Source organism: Bombina bombina, chromosome 4, assembly GCF_027579735.1.
Source record: "Bombina bombina isolate aBomBom1 chromosome 4, aBomBom1.pri, whole genome shotgun sequence".
NCBI classification, from domain to species: domain Eukaryota; kingdom Metazoa; phylum Chordata; class Amphibia; order Anura; family Bombinatoridae; genus Bombina; species Bombina bombina.
This window is the reverse complement of record NC_069502.1, coordinates 214,296,673-214,318,688: the sequence shown is the minus strand read 5'-3', so window position 1 is coordinate 214,318,688 and position 22,016 is coordinate 214,296,673.

The window sequence follows — 22,016 nt, the reverse complement described above, 5'->3', positions numbered from 1 at the left end:
AGATACAGGGTCAAAGTTTCCTCAATGATGACGAATAGGGGGCAGATCGAATATCGCATATGTTCGCCCGCAGCGGCGAACACGAACAAGCTATTATGTTCGCTGGGAACTGTTCTCCGGCAAACTGTTCGCGACATCACTAGATGTGACACGGAGAACGTGCACTCAACTTCTTTGGTTGACCATGACGAGGTCTGTTCTGAGTGGAACCTGTCCTGTGAAACTGCTGTATGGTCTTGCCCACCGTGCTGCAGCTCAGTTTCAGGGTCTTCTTATAGCCTAGACAATCTTTATGTAGAGCAACAATTCTTTTCAGATCCATAGAGAGTTCTTTGCCATGAGTAGCCATGTTGAACTTCCAGTGACCAGTATGAGAGAGTGTGAGAGTGATAACACAAAATTTAACACACCTGCCACCCATTCACACCTGAGACCTTGTAACACTAACGAGTCACATGATGCTGGGGAGGGAAAAAGGCTAATTGGGCCTAATTTCCATTTTGTTGCAAACGGTTTAGACATTAATGGCTGTGTGTAGAGTTATTTTGAGGGGACAGCAAATTTTCACTGCTATACAGACTGTACACTCACTACTTTACATTGTAGCAAAGTGTCATTTCTTCAGTGTTGTCACATGAAAAAATATAATAAAATATTTACAAAAATGTGAGGGGTGGACTCACTTTTTTGAGATACTGTAACATCTCTAAAAAGTATACATGATTTATTATATAGTATCTAGGGGGTACCAGACTATAGCGCTTGTAGAAAGGGAGTAACATAAAGGGGAGCACAGTTTTAAGGTGTAACACAAATCTACTGATTTACAGCAGGGTATAAAAAAACTTTTTTGTGTCTCATCTTTTTGTCTTTTAGTCTGAGAAGTCTGTGTAGTGTCTTTGCTTCTCCTCTGTAGAGTATGGTAGTATTTAGAAATCAAAGATGATTGGCTTCTGTGTGGTGTCAATTAAGGTATTTCTTTTCAAGAAATAAAATCTCCTTGTTAGAAAGGGGTTGAGTAACAGGCTTCCCCTCTCAGGGGTGTGGTAGACGCCTTTCAATGAAATAAATACATGAAGCAAATGCCAGTGATTAGTGCAAATAAAAACTCCTTTATTTTAGCACAAAAACAAACCAGTGTTTGTGCTGGTGAATTAAAAGTCTCTTGGTGTTGTTAGGTAAAAACTTTGTGCAGAAATTTGAGGTATTTAATTTCCCAAACAGACTGTGATGGTTGTCGCCTTGATTATGCACAAACCGTGCAGAGGATAAAACCCAAAGGAGGGCAAAACGCGTCACTTGTTTATGTGGCATTGCAACACTCCATTATCTATTATACACATCAGTTCTATGTTATTGAATACAATTTAACCCGGGTTAATATTTTCATCAAATTTCTTTCTAACAAGTTTGACTTTATTTGTAGTGGGGAAGGAATTGGATACCCCACTACATTGCTGGCCTGTGTGTATGACACTGGGTGCAGGTAAAAAATCAATTTGCCACAACTGCAGATCAACCTGACAGTTTTCTCTATATGCACTGTCACTCTGCTAACAGGAATCGACGAACAAGGTGTGATGTCAGATGCCATCCAACACGTGGTTGCTGTTTGGAACACAGTTCAGAAAAAAGCTGCAGGCACTTTAGCGATCCTCGTCCACACCGGACACCGTATCTGCTAAAAGAAGAGGGGTAAAGTACAGACCTACACACCCACCAAATACTAGCACTTATGCAAATATTGCTTATGCAAAGGATATAATCCACCACCTGTAACATCTTGTATATGAACTTTAAGTTGGGTTTGTGTGTATCTGCCCTCCATGGGTTTGATCGTCTAAGATTGTAACCTTATTCCTTGGTAACTGTCACATACCTTCTTATATGGACATTAATGTAGACTTTTAAACAACGGTCATCACTATTTTTATGTATATGCTATCTGGGTATGTTATTTTAGAATTGGTAATTTATTTTATATTCATTTAGTTACAATTTTGTGCTATAACTGTTATAAGGAGAAGTCCCTTGTAGTATGTATTTTAACTTATATTTTTAATAAATATCTGTTGTATCTTTTGATATATACATTAGTGTTTAATACTTTTGGCCTCTGGCGCCCTCTCTTTCAACAAGCCTCACAGCTTTATTTCGATAATATACTGATTTACAGCAGGGTATAAAAAAACTTTTTTGTGGCTCACCTTTTTGTCTTTTAGTCTGAGAAGTCTGTGTAGTGTCTTTGCTTCTCCTCTGTAGAGTATGGTTGTATTTAGAAATCAAAGATGATTGGCTTCTGTGTGGTGTCAATTAAGGTATTTCTTTACAAGAAATATAATCTCCTTGTTAGAAAGGGGTTGAGTAACAGGCTTCCCCTCTCAGGGGTGTGGTAGATGCCTTTCAATGAAATAAATAAATGAAGCAAATGCCAGTGATTAGTGCAAATACAATCTCCTTTATTTTAGCACAAAAACAAACCGATGTTTGTGCTGGTGAATTAAAAGTCTCTTGGTGTTGTTTGGTAAACACTTTGTGCAGAAATTTGAGGTATTTAACTTCCTAAACAGGCTGTGATGGTTGTCGCCTTGATTATGCACAATCCATGCAGAGGATTCCTTGAAGATTTTTGTCTCCAGATGGTGTAAAGATTAAGGTTTATGCAAGATTTTGGGGTATTTTCCTTCCCAAACAGGCTTTGATGGTTGTTGTCCTGAACTTACATAAACAGTATAGAGGATTCCTCGAAGATCCCTGTTGGATTCTAGTTTTTTGCAAAAAGTAAAAAGTTCAGTTTTTTACTTTGAGGAAAAATAACGATTCTTGAAGGTTCCTGTGTGGGTTGTAGAAGAAGTGAGGTGTTTTGTAACCTCCACAGTTCTTTCCTGTCTTAGGATGGCATTGGATACATTTGTGCTTCATAAGTGATCTGTAGAGTTGCGGTCTCGCTGGACCGGAAGTGATGTCACAAGTGGGCGTGCCCTTACGCGTTTCGTAAAACTGTCTTCACTTCTTCAGATTCCTCATATTATATGTTACATAATTAAAATATCCTTTATATATCATATGATATAGGTGAATGCATACTGAAAATACAAATGTGCATGTTTTGGAAATTACAATGTATACAATTAAACACAACACATAAATTATTTTTTATTGAGAAAATATTGTTGACATACATATTTAACAAGATGGAGTATATTAATGGCTGAACCTTCATGGATGATCAGTTGCCTCAAAATATATTTGGGATCAACAACACATTGACTTCATTAGTTTCTTCCACGAGATAGCCATCAACCAAAATGTTTTAGATCTTTTATCATCTATGTTTCAACAATGTAAAAGACTGACACAATCTATAAACTCAGAAAATCATGGTTTTAAACTTGCGTTCTCATTCGCAAGCATGGCGCATCCAATATCACGGAACAAGGTGATCCAATAAAATTACGGAATTTACACCTTTGCATGTGACATCTTACACAACATGCCGCATCCAATGTTTTGGAAAAACGTGGTCCAATCAAATACGGAATTGACACCTTTGCATGTAACGTCTTACGCAACATGGCGCATCCGATGTCTTGGAAGAACGTGATCCAATCAAATTACGGAATTTACACCTTTGCATGTGATGTCTTACGCAAAATGGTGCATCCAATGTCTTGGAATAACGTTATCCAACCAAATTATGGAATTTACACCTTTGCATGTGATGTCTTACGCAAAATGGCGCATCCAATGTCTTGGAATAACGTGAACCAATCAAATTATGGAATTTACACCTTTGCATGTTAATAACATTTTAATTTCAAAAACTAGCATGCGCTATATTCTTAAATATCAAGTGTGTTTGTTCTATGTAATGCACATCTTCACATAATGTAACGCTAGATAACATAATAATGTGATATGTGAAATATAATTCATTGTTGTTAATAAATATATATTTAAGTAGAATAGTAAGATTAGGAAATATTTAGTAAGCATCAAGGTTTAACAAAAATAATGCTACTATATACATCAAAAAAATGTGTATTGTTTATAAATTATATGTTACCTATAGCAATATATTGTTTGATAATTAAATATAATAAAACATCATAGAAAGAGATTAATCATCTAAAATATGATTTATGAAGGTCATAAAACATAATTTAATAATATAATAAGACAAATAAGTCAGAATGATAATGAAGCCCCTTTGGAACCATCTTGGAGGGAGTTGATAAGGGCAAACAAAGGCCAACATAGCCCCTTTGGAGCCATCTGGCAAGGTGACATAGTGTATCACAGTCCTTGAAGGTAGTTGACAAGGTAAAACAAAGGCCAACATAGCCCCTTTGGAGCCATCTGGCAAGGTGACATAGTGTATAACAGTCCTTGCAGGTAGTTGACAAGGGAAAACAAAGGCCAGCATAGCCCCTTTGGAACCATCTGAAAAGGTGACATAGTGCATCACAGTCCTTGGAGGGAGTTGACAAGGGAAAACAAAGGCCAACATAGCCCCTTTGGAGCAGTCTGACAAGGTGACATAGTGCATCACTGTCCTTTCAGGGAGTTGACAAGGGAAAACAAATGCCAACATAGCCCTTTTTTAGCCATATGACAAGGGCAAACAAAGTGCAACAGGCACAAACATAATAAAAAATAACATTTTTAAAACAGAGCTAACAGGTAACAAAGTATAAAAATAGAAATGGATGGAGGAGTTACTCCTGCTCCCTTGGGGCATCTCCGGACTCTCCACTCTCTGGGGAATCCTCCTCACATTCCTCACATTCCTCAACCTGAGGTTCTGCAGCTGCAGTTTGCTGTCTTGCCTCCACACAGAGCATGCAATTAAGCATACGACTATTTAACTGCAGCTGCAGAACCATGTAATCCTGCATTTTTCCCAGCTGCTGGTGGCAACTCAGCATGGTTCCCTTCAATTTAGCTAGAGCCTCTACTGTCAACCATGCTAAGTCACAACCTAAACAAAAAATAATTTATTTAAAATTAATATAAATGACATAACAGAATTAAAATATATCAAAGGGACATTGTACTAATTTAAATAAAAATCACAATTAAATTTAAAATTAAATATACTATTAAGAAAAAGAAATACACATTAAATATATTCTTCATAGATAAAACATTTAGATATAAAATAAAATAAAAAATCTATCGTCAAATCATTATTTCTTAAGTTTATGATACACAGGGAAAGGGGCTGTGATGAAATAAATAATAAAAAAAAACATTTTTACCTATTTAATATCCAAATTATAGACTGTATATTTTTTTTTAAATAAAAACATGTTGATGATGATGATAATTTAAAAGAATGTAAATATAAAACATTTACATTCATATCAGAATTAAAAGTTTTAGAAATAAATGTTTTGATTATAACTACATTTAGGGATAATTAGATCAGTATAATGTCCCTTTAAGCATGTATGGTCTAATGTTGATTTGTAATGATACTTACATCTGCGGCTGGGAAGGAGAACAGGATACCAAGGCCAAGAAAGGTGAGGATCAGGGAAAATTGGTTTGTGGGGAGGATGGGCATGGCAAGCTGGGGCACGCTCAGGTGGGGAATGTGAGGCCTGCACAGGTGGGGAAGGTGGGGCCTGTGCAGTTGGTGCATGGGAAGGTGGGGCAGGAGCAGGATGGGAAATACGGGGAGAGCGGCGAGGGGGGGCAGTTTGGGAAGGGGCAGTATGGGAATGAATGGAAGAGCGGTGAGGGGAGCAGGGGGGAGGTAAGGAAGGTGTGGCAGGGTGATGCCCAGAAGTGGATGGTCCTTCTGAAATATATAATACAATTATTTCAATACATATATTATCTGAAAATATATTATTTACATTTCAAATTAATATTCATCATCTTTTGAAATATGTAATAATTTCTATTCTCACAAATTAGAAAAAGTTACAATAATGACTATGTTTAAAGGTATACATTGATTTGAATCAAGTCTAATTTCAAATATTTTGTAATTGATCCTTGAAACTATAATGTTTGCTCACTGGTACTTTTTCTTGAGCATTTGATAAATACATTAAAAAGAATATGTTGCAAAGTCCCCATTATGTGCTAATCATTATGATTTTACAATATTACATTACTCTTTTTGATAATATATCAGTACACATGTATGCATTTGATATAGAAAAGACATAGAGGTCCGTTTATGTGATGTACTTGTCATTGGATCACATCTCGAGTGCATTATAAAATGTGAACAACATAGAGTACTTTTAGACACATGCCAGTGGATTGACTTATGAGAGTCCACTAATTGGATAATATGGGAGTGTGTCATATGAGCAAATATAAATGGCCACTCTACATAGGTTTTGAAATAAGGTAATCACTGATGACTAAATAGATTAAGATGATTGCCTTGGTATTGTTAAATATAAATATTTTAAGCTTGATGGTTCAATCAATTACTATTCCAAACATTTAAACAATAGACAGTACCTTTCCTATTAACTATTAACAATATAATGCTATCTGATATTGCATTTCCATAGTTTTTTTTAATATCTCTTTTACATTCAGATTAAATGTATGTCATCCCAATATTAATAGACACATTCAGACTTGAACATTTTAGGTTATAGAAATATTAATGTTTGTCTTAGTGAAATGCACAGTCTACACATAAATCATGTTAAAAACCCTTTACTGATCAAACATCATGAAATTAAATCAATGAATTTCAACATGATTATGTTATATGTATACTTAGAAATGGCTGATAAGCTCAAAACAATGATGACATAATGAGCTGGTCTGCATCTAGGCACTCAGATGAATAGAATTATATTATAATAGATTTATACCTAAATAAAAAAGATATTCTGAATTTCTATATTTATGCTGCATGATATAGGGGGCAGTAGTGTATATGAAACTTAAAGGGACACTGAACCCAATTTTTTTCTTCTGTGATTCAGATAGAGCATGACATTTTAATCAACTTTCTAATTTACTCCTATTATCAACTTTTCTTCATTATCTTGGTTATATATTATATATTTAACATACCATCAGCCTCCAAGGGAACCTCATTCTCCTCCGTCACACATTTAACATCCAGATCTGTAAAACATAATATGCTGTGTACACATTAAAATCTAAAATTAAGACATGTGTTAAAATTTTAAATTAAAACATGTATTACTTGTGCTCAAGTACACACATCAATATTGCATTAAAAAGATAATGAACAAAATTAATGAATTTCAGTATTTAGATGGAGCATACAATTTTAAGTAAATATATATTTTTTGAGGATTAATATACTGTATAAATAAAATTATCTGTATTTTGTAAATCATGAACCAAAGCATAGAACACTGAACATTGAATGCTTATCATGTGTGCACCCAAATCACCATGTGCTATCCATGTTCTGAAGCACAAAAGTGTAGACTAAGAAGCTTTAACATTTTACTATTAAACTAATTATATATATATATATATATATATATATATATATATATATATATATATATATATATATATTTAGAGGAGTACATTAAAAGGTTTATTTAAATTGAATGCTCCATCATAATCATGATCATCAAATCTTTGGGTAATATACATTTAATGATGTATGAATGAGTAAATGGACTTACCATCATCTTGCTCATGCAGGGCTGGACTGTTGTTGGATCCCTCAGGGCTTGTAACTTCAACTATTAATGATATAAATATAAATTATGTCACACAATTTGTGCATATGATTTAAAAATACGTATTCTGCATGAATAATAAATTATTGTAAACAAGTCTAAATAATATCTAACAAAATGTGAAGACTAGACCACTAATATGGAAATGAAATCTTTTAGTTCATCAAGGTGATTGGAAAGAAAATTATGTCTTGCACAGATGTACTATTGTTTCAAATATTAGATATCAGATTCTTCTCATATTCATCTATGGAACATTTCAAAATATCGATTAGTCCCTGTTTCAAAATTAATCCAGACAGACAACTAACACTTTGAATAAAAACTGGTGACAACTATAGGATAATTCATATGGGACATATAGATAACTTTGTGCAATGTACAGTAATGTTGTTGCTGACACAACACATATTGATCACAATGCAAGACATAAGATATATTTAAAAATATGTCATCGTGGTGCTTTTAGAATATGCTTACATATATAGAGGTAATCCTAGAGAGAAAGCTGTTATTTAAATCACAGTATTGTTTCATAAAAACAGTGTAATAGGTAGGAAAGATATTTTGTGTCTTGATATAAATACAATATCAATATTTGAGACTGTCCTTCTAAAGGAATAGTCTATTTCATATTTTAATGTAATGAATCAGAGCATGCAATTTCAATCAAATATATAATTTCCTCCTATCATCATGAATATTTCATTTTTTTATATCTTAATTAGAAGACTAAAAAATGTAAGCATATGAGATGTGTCTTTTTATATTCAGCACCTGTGTACCAATTTCTGATTGTAGTCTAAATGTAGCCAAAAACTGTCAAGCACTATCCAGGTGCTGAATACAAAATGGCACAGCCCCTAAGATTGCATTCAACTAAAGATAGCAAGATTATAAAGAATATCTTAGAATACTAATAAATTATGATATTAATTACAATGTAATTCTATATCAGAATCATGATTTTTCCTTTTAAATACACTTTACATTTAATTAGAGAATCCATGTTCATATAGATCAATGTGAATGTATTAGGCAATGTTATGTACAAATTTGTAAGCCAAGAGTGAAGTATAATTAGACATACCAGACTGTGACAACCCCGAAGTTGAGGGTCCAGCACCAACATCCATATCTTTAAAATATGCAATCAAGATTGGATATCATTATTAAAAATCATAACCTTGACACAAACAATCATACATTTTTAAATATTTTGACAAGGTAAAACATATTCTTAATTATGAATGTGAGATCATTGTTTTGTAAAATGTATGTATACATGAGCAGAGGTGATTTCCTAGTTTGTATTTGCCATTAAGTGATAACTTAATCACAACTATTAGGAAAATGGTATATATGTTTATGAATGATTGATATTTATGATTTCATTCAATGATTTAAATCTCTGCTTGATCTATTTATCAAGGCCCTGTCAAACTAGAAGGTTGAATCAATTACCCTATCTGTTAAATTGACAGTGAATCAAAGAATACTATATTTTTTTTCCAATCTTTATGTTGATTTCTATATTTTACCTTGAATGGAATTTGCTCAAAAATTATTGTGTATTTATGTTGCTATCAGGAATTGTAACATAATCCTAGGTAGTCTCACATTATTTTATTAGAACTTGAAGTGTGCCTCTTATGTTAAAGGGAAAGTTTATTCAGAATCCAACGTTCATTAATTAAATAGGGAATGCAATTGTGACATAATTTGAAGTTCACTTGTAACATCAAATTGTGTTTGATCTCTTGTTATTCTTTGTTGAAAGATAAAACAAATGCTGAGTTTATGCTATTATCAATATCCTTGAAATGGAAATATTCTTTCAATTCATTTTGTACTTTTCAACAGCTAAAGGGCAAAAGTTAAGGTGTGCCATTCAGATAACATTGTGACCACACCCATGGATTGCTAAATGCAAGCCTGTACAAAATAAATAATTAAGGGGTCATTCTGCAATGGCTTAGATACAAGTTAATTACAAATTTAAAAAATATTTTCTATAAAATAAAATGTTATAAATAAAATAGTATTTAGAAATAAAGGGATCAAGTATGTTTTTAAATATTAATTTTTGTTGTTGACTGTCCCTTTGAGTCATTTTATGTATTCTTGCATTGATATGAATTGTTAGACATTTATCTGTGATTATTTATTTTTCGATTCCTAGTATAGATCATTTCTTTTTGGATCTTGAAACTCATGATAATGTATTTGTAACATTAATCAAAATGAATGTATACATTTGAATAACTTGTCTAAAGTAATGCCACTGTAACAGCAAACTCATGTTTACGTCTCTGCACATTTATTTTATTGATGAGCATTAAAAGCGTAATTGCACATCTGTGATTATGAATTTATTGGGATCTAGTAGTGGGTTGAGTATATTTTCAAACTTTTTAAAATATATTTTGTGTATTACGATATTTGAATATAATGATTGTAAATATTTAATCATGCAAATTAATATTTAAAAGTTATGTATGAATCGATATTTAATGGATAAAATGGCGGAGGATTGGGAGTTCACGGATGCACACTTCCGTTTTATCTCTGTGAAGCATAATCGGGAGTGCACAATAAAGATCATTATTCCTATATGATGTTTGCCAAATCTAAATTCAGATGTATACTATCCGAGATAACGTCTGTTTTGAATTCTATATATGTTGAAAAAATGACTGTATACACATTGCTTGAATATAGACTCAAATAAAAACTCAAAATATTATGTGAAGTCTGATCTTTACCTTGTTCAGCCTCTGTACCAATTTCTCCCAGGTCACCGATTGGAGGTGCACTGGCCTCCGGGTCGGGAGTTTCATGGCCATCAGTTGGGGGCTGGGAGGGGGGTAAGGATGGAAATGTGAGGGAGAATCAGAGATTTAGGAGCGTGCATAAAGTCTCCTCAATCTCCTCAAGGACAAGTTTCCATGGGGATGGGCCCGGATCCTCACCTCTCCAATGGGCACGAGTCCACTCCCTCATGAGGCAGACTTTATTCCGCAGACGCAACCTTATATCCCTGAATCTCCTGCACATTTGGAAGTGTGTTCTTTGGACGTCTGCCACCCGATTAACAGAGATGGCAACAGACGCCCAGATGGCTTTTTTGACTGGCCCAGTTGTCGACCTCCTCCGAGCCCCTTAAAGCTGTGGATAAAACTCAACTGCGTACACCAGTGCAGCACTTTCCTCTCTAGTGAACCTTGGAGTAGACATATTGCCCAACAGGCTTTAGAGAACTGAAAAAATGGCTACATGTAAAGGACTTTTATATGGGGAAGTAAACATAAGATACACCATGAGACATGGTATCTGTACATCTGATTGGATAAAATAATGTAATTTTGTTAGCATGTCTGTGAGGCCATACTGAGTCAAGTCATGTATGTGTGATGAACTCTGATTGGCCGTTACCTAATGGTTGATGGATTCATATCTTCATAACTGCCATAGACATACCTTCTAGGGGTGCTATCACTACATTTGGCATGTAGACTTTTCTATATAATTTATGGGAATGTAATGCGTATGTGACGCATATATAATATACAAAATCCATTAAATATTAAGCTATTTTCTTTACCTTCGACAGTTGAAATATATTTTTTTTAATATTCAGAAAGTAAATATTATCCAGTCACATTAGCAAATGTTTATTGAAACATTTCAAAGTTTAATATTGATCAATGGATGTGTAACATTGTTTAATGTATTTTTAACTCTCTTGATAATTTCTTTGGCCTAGATTTAGAGTTCGGCGGTAGCCGTCAAAACCAGCGTTAGAGGCTCCTAACGCTGGCTTTGGCCGCCCGCTGGTATTTGGAGTCAGTGATTAAAGGGTCTAACGCTCACTTTACAGCCGCGACTTTTCCATACCGCAGATCCCCCTACGCCATTTGCGTAGCCTATCTTTTCAATGGGATCTTCCTAACGCCGGTATTTAGAGTCGTTTCTGCAGTGAGCGTTAGAGCTCTAACGACAAGATTCCAGCCGCCTGAAAATAGCAGGAGTTAAGAGCTTTCTGGCTAACGCCGGTTTATAAAGCTCTTAACTACTGTACCCTAAAGTACACTAACACCCATAAACTACCTATGTACCCCTAAACCGAGGTCCCCCCACATCGCCGCCACTCGATTAAAATTTTTAACCCCTAATCTGCCGACCGCCACCTACGTTATACTTATGTACCCCTAATCTGCTGCCCCTAACACCGCCGACCCCTGTATTATATCTATTAACCCCTAACTTGCCCCCCACAACGTCGCCGCAAGCTACTTAAAATAATTAACCCCTAATCTTCCGACCGCAAATCGCCGCCACCTACGTTATCCCTATGTACCCCTAATCTGCTACCCCTAACATCGCCGACCCCTATATTATATTTATTAACCCCTAATCTGCCCCCCTCAACGTCGCCGACACCTACCTACACTTATTAACCCATAATCTGCCGAGCGGACCTGAGCGCTACTATAATAAAGTTATTAACCCCTAATCCGCCTCACTAACCCTATCATAAATAGTATTAACCCCTAATCTGCCCTCCCTAACATCGCCGACACCTACCTTCAATTATTAACCCCTAATCTGCCGACCGGAGCTCACCGCTATTCTAATAAATGTATTAACCCCTAAAGCTAAGTCTAACCCTAACACTAACACCCCCCTAAGTTAAATATAATTTTTATCTAACGAAATAAATTAACTCTTATTAAATAAATAATTCCTATTTAAAGCTAAATACTTACCTGTAAAATACATCCTAATATAGCTACAATATAAATTATAATTATATTATAGCTATTTTAGGATTAATATTTATTTTACAGGCAACTTTGTAATTATTTTAACCAGGTACAATAGCTATTAAATAGTTAAGAACTATTTAATAGTTACCTAGTTAAAATAATAACAAATTTACCTGTAAAATAAATCCTAACCTAAGATATAATTAAACCTAACACTACCCTATCAATAAAATAATTAAATAAACTACCTACAATTACCTACAATTAACCTAACACTACACTATCAATAAATTAATTAAACACAATTGCTACAAATAAATACAATTAAATAAACTATCTAAAGTACAAAAAATAAAAAAGAACTAAGTTACAGAAAATAATAAAATATTTACAAACATAAGAAAAATATTACAACAATTTTAAACTAATTACACCTACTCTAAGCCCCCTAATAAAATAACAAAGCCCCCCAAAATAAAAAATTCCCTACCCTATTCTAAAATACAAATATTACAAGCTCTTTTACCTTACCAGCCCTGAACAGTGCCCTTTGCGGGGCATGCCCCAAGAATTTCAGCTCTTTTGCCTGTAAAAAAAAACATACAATACCCCCCCCCCCAACATTACAACCCACCACCCACATACCCCTAATCTAACCCAAACCCCCCTTAAATAAACCTAACACTACCCCCCTGATGATCTTCCTACCTTGTCTTCACCATGCCAGGTTCACCGATCCGTCCTGGCTCCAAGATCTTCATCCAACCCAAGCGGGGGCTAGACATCCACTGAAGAAGTCCAGAAGAGGGTCCAAAGTCTTCCTCCTATCCGGCAAGAAGAGGACATCCGGACCGGCAAACATCTTCTCCAAGCGGCATCTTCTATCTTCTTCCATCCGATGACGACCGGCTCCATCTTGAAGACCTCCAGCGCGGATCCATCCTCTTCTTCCGACGACTAGACGACGAATGACGGTTCCTTTAAGGGACGTCATCCAAGATGGCGTCCCTCGAATTCCGATTGGCTGATAGGATTCTATCAGCCAATCGGAATTAAGGTAGGAATTTTCTGATTGGCTGATGGAATCAGCCAATCAGAATATAGTTCAATCCGATTGGCTGATCCAATCAGCCAATCAGATTGAGCTCGCATTCTATTGGCTGTTCCGATCAGCCAATAGAATGCGAGCTCAATCTGATTGGCTGATTGGATCAGCCAATCGGATTGAACTATATTCTGATTGGCTGATTCCATCAGCCAATCAGAAAATTCCTACCTTAATTCCGATTGGCTGATAGAATCCTATCAGCCAATCGGAATTCGAGGGACGCCATCTTGGATGACGTCCCTTAAAGGAACCGTCATTCGTCGTCTAGTCGTCGGAAGAAGAGGATGGATCCGCGCTGGAGGTCTTCAAGATGGAGCCGGTCGTCATCGGATGGAAGAAGATAGAAGATGCCGCTTGGAGAAGATGTTTGCCGGTCCGGATGTCCTCTTCTTGCCGGATAGGAGGAAGACTTTGGACCCTCTTCTGGACTTCTTCAGTGGATGTCTAGCCCCCGCTTGGGTTGGATGAAGATCTTGGAGCCAGGACGGATCGGTGAACCTGGCATGGTGAAGACAAGGTAGGAAGATCATCAGGGGGGTAGTGTTAGGTTTATTTAAGGGGGGTTTGGGTTAGATTAGGGGTATGTGGGTGGTGGGTTGTAATGTTGGGGGGGGGGGTATTGTATGTTTTTTTTTACAGGCAAAAGAGCTGAAATTCTTGGGGCATGCCCCGCAAAGGGCCCTGTTCAGGGCTGGTAAGGTAAAAGAGCTTGTAATATTTGTATTTTAGAATAGGGTAGGGAATTTTTTATTTTGGGGGGCTTTGTTATTTTATTAGGGGGCTTAGAGTAGGTGTAATTAGTTTAAAATTGTTGTAATATTTTTCTTATGTTTGTAAATATTTTATTATTTTCTGTAACTTAGTTCTTTTTTATTTTTTGTACTTTAGATAGTTTATTTAATTGTATTTATTTGTAGCAATTGTGTTTAATTAATTTATTGATAGTGTAGTGTTAGGTTAATTGTAGGTAATTGTAGGTAGTTTATTTAATTATTTTATTGATAGGGTAGTGTTAGGTTTAATTATATCTTAGGTTAGGATTTATTTTACAGGTAAATTTGTTATTATTTTAACTAGGTAACTATTAAATAGTTCTTAACTATTTAATAGCTATTGTACCTAGTTAAAATAATTACAAAGTTGCCTGTAAAATAAATATTAATCCTAAAATAGCTATAATATAATTATAATTTATATTGTAGCTATATTAGGATGTATTTTACAGGTAAGTATTTAGCTTTAAATAGGAATTATTTATTTAATAAGAGTTAATTTATTTCGTTAGATAAAAATTATATTTAACTTAGGGGGGTGTTAGTGTTAGGGTTAGACTTAGCTTTAGGGGTTAATACATTTATTAGAATAGCGGTGAGCTCCGGTCGGCAGATTAGGGGTTAATAATTGAAGGTAGGTGTCGGCGATGTTAGGGAGGGCAGATTAGGGGTTAATACTATTTATGATAGGGTTAGTGAGGCGGATTAGGGGTTAATAACTTTATTATAGTAGCGCTCAGGTCCGCTCGGCAGATTAGGGGTTAATAAGTGTAGGCAGGTGTCGGCGACGTTGTGGGGGGCAGATTAGGGGTTAATAAATATAATATAGGGGTCGGCGATGTTAGGGCAGCAGATTAGGGGTACATAGGGATAACGTAGGTGGCGGCGGTTTACGGAGCGGCAGATTAGGGGTTAAAAGTGTAATGCAGGGGTCAGCGATAGCGGGGGCGGCAGATTAGGGGTTAATAAGTGTAAGGTTAGGGGTGTTTAGACTCGGGGTACATGTTAGAGTGTTAGGTGCAGACGTAGGAAGTGTTTCCCCATAGGAAACAATGGGGCTGCGTTAGGAGCTGAACGCTGCTTTTTTGCAGGTGTTAGGTTTTTTTTCAGCTCAAACTGCCCCATTGTTTCCTATGGGAGAATCGTGCACGAGCACGTTTTTGAGGCCGGCCGCGTCCGTAAGCAACTCTGGTATCGAGAGTTGCATTTGCGGTAAATATGCTCTACGCTCCTTTTTTGGAGCCTAACGCAGCATTTGATTAAACTCTCGATACCAGAGTTAAATTTATGGTGCGGCCAGAAAAAAACCCGCGGAGCGTTAACAGCCCTTTTACCGCCGAACTCTAAATCTAGGCCTTAGATTCCATAATGTGTCAGGGTTTTTTCCCTGTTTTGTTTGCCATGTGCCATTTTACTCACCTCTCTTGTTGACTATGGTGCATTGTGGGGGATGCTGCTTATTTCCTGCACTTCCTTTTATGGCCAGACTGGTGTGCATCATCTGTGTGAGACAGGATGCAGTCTCAGAATTGTGATGTCATCACTTATTATTTAAAGGGCCTCTGTTCAGTATGCTTTGTCTTAGCGTTGTCTCAGACCTGTATGTGAGAGTTTCTGTGTGTTACCTGGCTGTCTGACGTCCTTCCTGGTTGCTGATTCCTGGCTTGTTCCTGACTCTGCTGTTTTCCTTGTTCCTGATTCCGGCTCGTCTGACTATTTGCTTTGGCTTCTGACTCGGCTCATCTGACTACCAGCTCTGGTTTTGACTCCTGGCTTGTTATTTGACTTGTGGACTTTTTATTATTTTTTTGTTATTAATAAAGGTGTGATTATTTTTGCATTTCTCGACTCCTGGCACCCTGACATAATGTTAATATTGTATGTATTCCTTTGTTCTTAAATAAATATTAGGACTAATTGTCAAGTATTGTCAGTGCTTCTTTTTTTTTTATTTATTTACAATCCCAACAATGAACAACGAATGTGTGCTAAGTGACAGTGTGTGAAATTATATTTGACTTTTCAGAAATGGGAATCTCGTGTTGAAAGATACGTTTACCACGCTATATTTCACTAATGGTGAAATGCATTATTTGTATTTAAAATAAACGTTAATTTGATAAATTAAAGGGACATAATTTATTTTTAAAACCATTTGATTGTCATTATTTGCTAAAAAACAAATAGAGCATGTATTTCTATTAAATATTCACATATACTTAAATTTAAAATTTCATTCTCATTGTGTATTTTATTTTAAGGTGCAGATATGCAATACTGTGACGTATCTGAAGACATCTGGCTAACAATTGAAAATATGCATTGTTGGTCACCCACAAATAAGCAGATAGCTCCCAGTAATGCTTTTCTACTCATGAGACTATTTTGATACGGCTAGATTACGAGTCTTGCGTTAGCCTTAAAAAGCAGCGTTGAGTAGTCCCAACGCTGCTTTTTAACGCCCGCTAGTATTACGAGTCAGGCAGGTACAGGTGTACCGCTCATTATTTTCCGCGACTCGAGCATACCGCAAATCCCCTTATGTCAATTGCGTATCCTATCTTTTCTATGGGATTTTCCTAACGCCAGTATTAGGTGTCTTGGAGAAAGTGAGCGGTACACCCTCTCCTGTCAAGACTCCTACCGCATTTAAAAGTCAGTAGTTAAGAGTTTTATGGGCTAATGCTGTAACATAAAACTCTTAACTAAAGTGCTAAAAAGTACACTAACACCCAAAAACTACCTATTAACAACTAAACCGAGTCCCCCCCCCCCCACATCGCAAACACTATAATAAAGTTTTTAACCCCTAATCTGCTGACCGGACATTGCCACCACTTAAATAAATGTATTAACCAATAAACCTAAGTCTAACCCTAACCCTAAAACCCCCTAACGTAAATATAATTTAAATAAAACAAAATAAAATTACTACAATTAAATAAATTATTCCTATTTAAAATTAAATACTTACCTATTAAATAAACCCTAAGGCCTAGATTTAGAGTTTGGCGGTAGCCGTGAATACCAGCGTTAGAGGCTCCTAACGCTGGTTTTAGGCTACCGCCGGTATTTGGAGTCACTCAAAATAGGGTCTAACGCTCACTTTTCAGCCGCGACTTTTCCATACCGCAGATCCCCTTACGTAAATTGCGTATCCTATCTTTTCAATGGGATCTTTCTAACTCCGGTATTTAGAGTCGTGGCTGAAGTGAGCGTTAGAAATCTAACGACAAAACTCCAGCCGCAGAAAAAAGTCAGGAGTTAAGAGCTTTTTGGGCTAACACCGGTTCATAAAGCTCTTAACTACTGAACTCTAAAGTACACTAACACCCATAAACTACCTATGTACCCCTAAACCGAGGTCCCCCCACATCGCCGCCACTCGATTAAATTTTTTTAACCCCTAATCTGACTACTGCCAACTACGTTATACTTATGTACCCCTAATCTGCTGCCCCTAACACAGCCAACCCCTGTATTATATTTATTAACCCCTAATCTGCCCCCCACAACGTTGCCGCCAACTACCTACAATAATTAACCCCTAATCGGCCGACCGCAAAGCGCCGCTACTTAAGTTATCCTTATGTATCCCTAATCTGCTGCCCCTAACACCGCCGACCCCTATATTATATTTATTAACCCCTAATCTGCCCCCCTCAACGTCGCCTCCACCTGCCTACACTTATTAACCCCTAATCTGCCGAGCGGACCGCACCGCTACGATAATAAAGTTATTAACCCCTAATCCGCCTTACTAAACCTATAATAAATAGTATTAACCCCTAATCTGCCCTCCCTAACATCGCCGACACCTAACTTCAATTATTAACCCCTAATCTGCCGACCGGAGCTCACCGCTATTCTAATAAATGTATTAACCCCTAAAGCTAAGTCTAACCCTAACCCTAACACCCCCCTAAATTAAATATAATTTTATTCTAACGAAATAAATTAACTCTTATTAAATAACTTATTCCTATTTAAAGCTAAATACTTACCTATAAAATAAATCCTAATATAGCTACAATATCAATTATAATTACATTGTAGCTATTTTAGGATTAATATTTATTTTACAGGCAACTTTGTAATTATTTTAACCATGTACAATAGCTATTAAATAGTTAAGAACTATTTAATAGTTACCTAGTTAAAATAATTACAAAATTACCTGTAAAATAAATCCTAACCTAAGTTACAATTAAACCTAACACTATACTATCATTAAATTGATTAAATAAAATACCTACAATTACCTACAATTAAACCTAACACTACACTATCAATACATTAATTAAATACAATATGTACAAATAACTACAATGAAAAAAGCTAACTAAAGTACAAAAAATAAAAAAGAACTAAGTTACAAAAAATAAAAAAATATTTACAAACATAAGAAAAATATTACAACAATTTTAAACTAATTACACCTACTCTAAGCCCCCTAATAAAATAACAAAGCCCCCCAAAATAAAAAATGCCCTACCCTATTCTAAATTACTAAAGTTCAAAGCTCTTTTACCTTACCAGCCCTGAACAGAGCCCTTTGCGGGGCATGCCCCAAGAAGTTCAGCTCTTTTGCCTGTAAAAAAAAACATACAATACCCACCCCAACATTACAACCCACCACCCACATACCCCTAATCTAACCCAAACCCCCCTTAAATAAACCTAACACTAAGCCCCTGAAGATCTTCCTACCTTATCTTCACCATACCAGGTTCACCGATCGGTCCAGAAGAGCTCCTCCGATGTCCTGATCCAAGCCCAAGCGGGGGGCTGAAGAGGTCCATGATCCGGCTGAAGTCATCATCCAAGCGGGAGCTGAAGAGGTCCATGATCCGGCTGAAGTCTTCATCCAAGCGGGAGCTGAAGAGGTCCATGATCCGGCGCGGAACATCCTCTTCTCCCGACACCTACTAGCCGAATGACGGTTCCTTTAAATGATGTCATCCAAGATGGCGTCCCTCGAATTCCGATTGGCTGATAGGATTCTATCAGCCAATCGGAATTAAGGTAGGAAAGGATGTTCCGCGTCGGATGGAAGATGATGGCTCCCGAAGAAAGAAGATTGAAGATGCCGTTGATAGAAGACTTCATCCGGATCATGGACCTCTTCAGCTCCCGCTTGGATGAAGACTTCAGCCGGATCATGGACCTCTTCAGCTCCCGCTTGGATGATGACTTCAGCCGGATCATGGACCTCTTCAGCCCCCCGCTTGGGCTTGGATCAGGACATCGGAGGAGCTCTTCTGGACCGATCGGTGAACCTGGTATGGTGAAGATAAGGTAGGAAGATCTTCAGGGGCTTAGTGTTAGGTTTATTTAAGGGGGTTTGGGTTAGATTAGGGGTATGTGGGTGGTGGGTTGTAATGTTGGGGGGGGGTATTGTATGTTTTTTTTACAGGCAAAAGAGCTGAACTTCTTGGGGCATGCCCCGCAAAGGGCCCTGTTCAGGGCTGGTAAGGTAAAAGAGCTTTTAACTTTAGTAATTTAGAATAGGGTAGGGCATTTTTTATTTTGGGGGGCTTTGTTATTTCATTAGGGGGCTTAGAGTAGGTGTAATTAAGTTAAAATTGTTGTAAGATTTTTCTTATGTTTGTAAATATGTTTTTATTTTTTGTAACTTAGTTCTTTTTTATTTTTTGTACTTTAGTTAGTTTTTTTCATTGTAGTTATTTGTACATATTGTATTTCATTAATGTATTGATAGTGTAGTGTTAGGTTTAATTGTAGGTAATTGTAGGTATTTTATTTAATTAATTTAATGATAGTATAGTGTTAGGTTTAATTGTAACTTAGGTTAGGATTTATTTTACAGGTAATTTTGTAATTATTTTAACTAGGTAACTATTAAATAGTTATTAACTATTTAATAGCTCTTGTACATGGTTAAAATAATTACAAAGTAGGAAAAATCCTATTGGCTGATGCAATCAGCCAATAGAATTGAAGTTCAATCCTATTGGCTGATCCAATCAGCCAATACGATTGAGCTCGCATTCTATTGGCTGTTCCAATCATCCAATAGAATGTGAGCTCAATTCTATTGGCTGATTGCATCAGACAATAGGATTTTTCCTACCTTAATTCCAATTGGCTGATAGAATCCTATCAGCCAATCGGAATTCAAGGGACACCATCTTGGATGACGTCATTTAAAGGAACCGTCATTCGTCGGGTAGTCGTCGGTCTGGATGGATGCTTCGCGTCAGCTGGCTTCAAGATGGACCCGCTCCAGATGGATGAAGATAGAAGATGCCGCCTGGATGAAGACTTCTGCCCCTCTGAAGGTCCTCTTCTGCTCGGATCGGATGAAGACTTCTTCTCCTCTGGAGGACCACTTGTGCCCGCCTGGGTGAAAACGTCTCAAGGTAGGGTGATCTTCAAGGAGTTAGTGTTAGGTTTTATTAAGGGGGGATTGGGTGGGTTTTAGAGTAGGTTGGGTGTGTGGTGGGTTTTAATGTTGGGGGGTATTGTAATTTATTTTACAGGTAAAAGAGCTGATTACTTTGGGGCAATGCCCAGCAAAAGGCCCTTTTAAGGGCTATTTGTAATTTAGTATAGGGTAGGGAATTGTTTTATTTTGGGAGGCTTTTTTTTTATTTTATTAGGGGGATTAGATTAGGTGTAATTAGTTTAAAAATTTGTAATTTTTTTTTAATTTTTGGTAATTTAGTGTTTTTTTTTTTTAATTTAGTGTATTTAATTTAATTAATTGTAGTTAGTTTAGGTAATTAATTTAATTGTAGTGTAGTGTTAGGTGTAATTGTAACTTAGGTTAGGGTTTATTTTACAGGTAAATTTGTATTTATTTTAGCTAGGTAGTTATTAAATAGTTAATAACTATTTAATAACTATTGTACCTAGTTAAAATAAATACAAACTTGCCTGTAAAATAAAAATAAATCCTAAAATAGCTACAATGTAACTATTAGTTATATTGTAGCTATTTTAGGATTTATTTTATAGGTAAGTATTTAGTTTTAAAGAGGAATAATTTAGTTAATACTAGTACATTTATTTAGATGTATTTAAATTATATTTAAATTGGGGGTGTTAGGGTTAGACTTAGATTTAGGGGTTAATAACTTTATTATAGTGGCTGCGACGTTAGCGGTGGCAGATTAGGGGTTAATAAATTTAATGTAGGTGTCGGCGATGTTGGGGGCAGCAGATTAGGGGTTCATAAGTATAATGTAGGTGGCGGCAGTGTCCGGAGTGGCAGATTAGGGGTTAATAATATAATGTAGGTGGCGGCGATGTTAGGGGCAGCAGATTAGGGTTTCATAAGTATAATGTAGGTGGCGGCGGGGTCCGGAGCGGCAAATTAGGGGTTAATAATATAATACAGGTGTTGGCGATGTCGGGGGCAGCAGATTAGGAGTTAATAAGTGTAAGGTTAGGGGTGTTTAGACTCGGGGGTTCATGTTAGGGTGTTAGGTGTAGACATAACTTTTATTTCCATATAGGAATCAATGGGACTGTGTTAGGAGCTGAACACTGCTTTTTTGCAGGTGTTAGGTTTTTTTTCAGCAGATTCTGCCCCATTGATTCCTATGGGGAAATTGTGCACGAGCACGTTTTGCCAGCTCACCGCTACCGTAAGCAATGCTGGTATTGAGGTGAGATGTGGAGCTAAATTTTGCTC